Genomic DNA, 5,346 nt, shown 5'->3' with positions numbered 1-5,346 from the left:
TTTTTTTTTTTTTTTTTTTTTTTTTTTTTTTTTTTTTTTGTGAGTGCACCACTCTGGAGTGAGTATTACACTAGAACAATAAATACAAAACTGGAATGACAAAAGATATACAATAAGTGACAACGCGCATACAGTATCAACCATAGTTAGCTAATAATGGAATTCGGTTAGACACATAACCGCTTTTTCTTAAAAATGTCCTTAATGAAGAAATTAAAGTAGGCACACAGTTCTTTGGACACTAGGATATGGGCTGGACAAGGCCAACCATACCCCAAAGACAGGACTTCCAGCATTAGCCTGAAGCGTTCGATTTCGTAAATATGGCATTCATATAATATGTGCTGTACAGTTTCAGCTTTACCACTTGCGCAGGAGCAGAAGGTACTGCTGGCCAAATTACGTGCCGCTAGATAGCAATTGAAATTTCCATGACCAGTTAGTATTTGAGAAAGAGAATACGAAAAGTTATTAATTGGATTCCTGAGAAAATCATAAATTGTTGGGTAGAACATCTTGGTGACATTCCCTTTAGTCGAAGAGGTCCATGACTGGTTCCATTCTAAAATAAGATGGTCATAAATAATCCTCGTCAGAGTGTTCCTAGAATAAGGCTGTATAGTCAGAGGTAGGTTTTCATCTTTAGAAGCATCCTTTGCCGCAGTATCTGCCATCTCATTGCCCACCACACATGCATGACCTGGGACATAGAAGAATTTGAAACATTTCGAGCTTAGGCTTACATTCCTAATCATACTATTTCGAAGATTAGTATTCGTTTCCAAAATAGCTTATTTAATAACGTTCAAAAATTTTTGCGGCATAGGCCTATTTAGGATCCTCTCGCGACATACTGGTGAGTGGTGATTTTCAACTGGTGAAAATGTTTCTAATCCTGTTAACAATAGGAAGTGCGCAAGTTGCGTAAGTTACGTGACCGTTGAGTCATTTAGCTTCATCGATTTCTAACAGTCCTTAGAGCCGTTCAGTCTGGTGACTATCGGAAGAATTTTAAACGAAACCGTGATCCGGTTTCGTTCTTCAAACAGGCTCGTGCAATAGCCAAACGTTACGTTATGCACTCATATTTCTTTTCGTCTATGTGTCCGACGTTTTTTCGCTTGCAGCGACTAGAGCAGTCAGCTAATCGTTTGTCTTCTGACTTCAACTACAATGCGTCTATCGCTACTTTGAATATAGCGACTTTCTTTGAGATAAATTCCACGCCAGATAGGGTGAATACGGATGTAATCGTTTTGTTTTCAAGGAAAGCTTTTCTTACGTTTCTTGCTTAGGTTTCGTGCCAAATTTTACGCATGACTACAACGTCTATCCGCCAGAAAATTCAAGTTAGTTTCCACTAAAAGTTTCTTTCACATTCTGCCAACTTTTAATCTGCGTCTCGGTTGCTTTTTTGCGCGTTGTTTACAATCCAATACCAGACGGTACATATGGTGACACAAGACCAGACATGACTTTCAGTTTCGTTGAGCATCCGTTGAAAAATTGAATTACGAAATTGATGACCTAAAAATTAACGATTTTCGAAGATGTAACCATTGATGGCGTGTTTCCCTATGTCTTTCTCGGGCGGTGTTTGCAAACGCAATCGACCTCCGGCGATTACAAGTATTAATTTACAGCAGTGGCGTGCCGTGACATTTGATGAGAAGGGAGCTATGTTTCTGTAAGAAGCCGACTTCCAGGGGCAATCAGTTAATTCTTTAAATGTATTTTTAATAGATTATTTATCTGACGTAATTAATAAATAAACAAGTTCAATATAATTACCTCCGTTATTAGATTCAATAGATTCCCTATGCCCTCTAAATGCCGATTCTCGCTTTGATAAAAACATATAAGATCTATTAATTTAAATATATCTAAGCCGTAACTATCTCGTTATAATTTCCAATATTTATTTTATATTATTTACTAATATTAAATTCTATTCCACTTTGATTTCCAAATTGCTTCAAATACGAAAGAATCGACGATTTTTCGTGTCTTTTGCCAGCTAAATTGTCAAAGCCATTCTTATTCCACACACTAATTTCATTTGAAAATAGTAGGCAAGCCAACAAAACAATTTTTGCATTTTTATGCATTTACAGAGCCATTTTATCGTGAAAATGTCGAACAAATTTTTTTATTGAAGCGTTTATATTTAACTTAGGCATTGGCCTTTCTCTTTTAATAATGTTTTCTTTTTCATTATATGATCTCGAGCCAAAACTTTTTTAAAATAAATTTTCAATATCGCAATTACATTCCGAATCGCTAGCCACGATATAAGGGCTAAAATTAAAAATAAAATTATAAAAACTTACTTGGTGAAATAAAATGTGTGGTGGATATACATACCTGGTACAAAACCTTCTTCAATTGTACGAATATACTTTTAAAGAAAATTATAATTAAATATAGCTTTGTAAAGAAACGTACATAAAAATAACATATAATCTTCTTTACTTTTTAAATCTTAACCACTTAGTCAAATAGCTCCCTACGAGTGGAATCAGAGACGGTCCTGCTAGATGTGCGGTGCGTGCTTGCACGCGGGCTGCCAAATCCCGAGGGTGTAGATACCGGTTAATGCCAAATGCCTCTTTTTCGCATCACTAGTATATCTCAAAGGACGCGACAGGGTTGTAAATTTTAAATGTTTCTCACTATTGCTGTAAAAATCTAAATATGTTAAACTTAATAGCCACTTGTTTTCTAACTAATTCGTTTTAGGACCAGGTGTCAACGGAAATTTTCAAAATTTACAACTTTTCGGTCACTCTCGTTGAACTGGAAAAATTTCCGTTTATATTACGTCTAATATTACGAAGAAATCAGTCCACACTGTACTCTGCTAGAGATTGGGTCGGTTAAGCTTTTAAGTAATATTCCGGTTCTTTCAGCAGGGTTTTATTTATGTCCCTAATTCCCTAATCTCTTAATTATTTAACTACTTCTTAAATAGAAATAAGTCGAAAATGTACTCGAATATTTGTACTCGAATATTTGTAGTCTCGGGAAAAAAGTGGAAAGACAAATTTTTATGACAAACGGACATATAAATCGTAAATTTAAGGAAAATAAATTCTAGAGTTTTTTCTGTACCTCGTGCATCTCTCTCATTCATTAAATTTAGTTGTAAATGACGCTACCAAAGTAACAATTAATTTTTTTAACATTATACAAGAATTGTACACGTTTTTTTCTACATCCCCTTAAAGATGGCACGTAAGAAATCGTAATATCACCGGTTTAGCATTGAAATCCGTAAGTAATATAAGATGGGAGAGCGGAATAAAAATATTAAATATTTTAATGAATTTTTTAAAACTCCTGTCAACTATACAGAACTATCATAAAAACATACCAGTAAATTATTATCGGTTAGGTTAAGTTATAAATCTACTCGTGATTCACGTAATCGGGCGAGTGCGGCCAAATACCTAGCGGGCAGGAGGCTAACAGTCCAGAACCGATCGTGGATAGAATTGGATGCGGTATACGTGTAGCATTTACCCGAGGTCCTAGGCTTCCACCGGCTAAACCGGGTGAGGTTGGTGCTCTGTAAAGCGCATGCGCGAATCTGGCTTTTTGGATGCTGACGATACAGCGCTTCCACTCCGCCACTAATATTCGAATATATAATAGCGATCTTATTTTTTTTTTTTCACGTGTAGTATAGAAATTTGTAATAAGATACATGATGCGGTTATAATAAAATATTGTGCGATTATTTTCATATGATTAAAATAATATGTATTTATTTTTTAGAAAATACAGTAGAGCCTCGATTATCCGACCCAATTGGGGACTGGGGTTGGTCGGATAATTGAAAAGTCGGAAAACCGAAAAGTGTGAAAAAATCTATTATTAGTGTAGTATATTATTATAACCCATGTAATTAGTATATTAGTATATCGCTATTAACCTACTTCGCGTTGAATTTTCATCGATGTTAAGCCTAACAAAAATTTTTAAAAATAATAATCGTCGCTATTGTATCGTTAAAAATTAGAAAATTACGCTTCGTTTAAATACTGGCTCCCTTTCATGGTCGAATGAGTGTTGCCAGCTAAAACACGTAAAAATAATATTAAAGTAGCCAAGACATAGCCAAATATTGTAGCGCCACATCACTAGCAGACATTTGAAATTTGCCGACTAGGACGGTCGGTTAACCGAAGTGTCGGTTAATCGGGGGTCGGATAATCGAGGTACTACTGTACAAGGAAAGCGGCGCATCCACCGCTTCCAATGACGGCACGCTACTGGTTTACAGAATTGTAGCACGGAACAAAGCTGAGGCCGCCGTATAGTCGCAGGGAATTAATTACCCTAGTAGATGTCTGTGGCAAAGGCTTGATAACTTTATCCCTTGTGTTTTCAAAAAGTGTCAGTCAGTATGCACAGTTAAAATTTTGATAACGACGAAAGCAGTCGGTAGGGTGGCCGAGCGGTCTAAGGCGCTGGTTTAAGGTACCAGTCTCTTCGGAGGCGTGGGTTCGAATCCCACCCCTGCCAGTTAATGCGTTCTTTTATGTTTAGTTTTTACTTCGATGTATGCAAATCAAATCGTAGCTTTCGTCACTCGCTCTTTGTCGATCGTACAAAAATGGACGAACGAAGAACGATGACATTGCTACGTTTGCACAATGCATTTATTGCAATCGATACGTGCGTCGACATTACATCCGATTTGAGCTTAGAAATCTAAGGTTATCGGAAAGATTTCTGAAGCGAATGTGACGTTTGCACGTTACGGTGAAAAACTGAAATAACAAAAACGTTTGCAGACAAACTGTTTCCGTGTGGTTTGCATTACCGTTTGTAAAACATGACCGTAAAAAAGCGTAAAATTTTTAGTACAAATAAGGTGGATGGTAAAGAGAAAGCTTCGCGTTTCAAGAATGTGCAAAAATCGCGTTGATAGAGGTGGGATTCGAACCCACGCCACCTAAGACCAGCGCCTTAGACCGCTCCGCCACCCTACCGCTCTGTCATTTCCGACAAATGTCTCATTAATTAATATTTATAGCTGTAATATATGGCAAAAGAAAACAAAACTCGATAGTTAGACAATAATACGCGAAACAGATCCATTCAGTTCTGTAATATGCTTCTTGTCTAGTCTTGAATTCAATTTTACGAGCTCTATGACGACTTTTCTTTTCCGCTAGACTTATTACACCATCAATTAGAAACAGGACACTCTAGAAAATCAACTCTTTGTGATGTAAATGGTTATGAGAAGCACAGAAATGGTGACGATTGATAATATACGGATCATAATTATTAATTTAAAGGTGTTTGAGTAGATATGACGGTACGCTACATAAAGTA

The 5,346-nt window shown here is 36.6% G+C and overlaps 1 non-coding gene across 1 annotated transcript; it reads left to right on the top strand.

Annotated features, from left to right (window-relative positions):
- The first annotated feature begins 4,445 nt into the window (after positions 1-4,445).
- Positions 4,446-4,527, top strand: Trnal-aag. The gene has a single exon. It is a non-coding gene; the product is annotated as a tRNA-Leu (tRNA).
- Positions 4,528-5,346: the final 819 nt, after the last annotated feature.

The sequence above is a fragment of the Centruroides sculpturatus genome, unplaced genomic scaffold (assembly GCF_000671375.1).
Source record: "Centruroides sculpturatus isolate CEXI.00-Female unplaced genomic scaffold, Cexi_2.0 scaffold695, whole genome shotgun sequence".
In the NCBI taxonomy this organism is placed as follows: Eukaryota; Metazoa; Arthropoda; class Arachnida; order Scorpiones; family Buthidae; genus Centruroides; species Centruroides sculpturatus.
The sequence above is the reverse complement of the archived record's forward strand: the minus strand, read 5'-3'. Positions and strand labels throughout refer to the sequence as shown.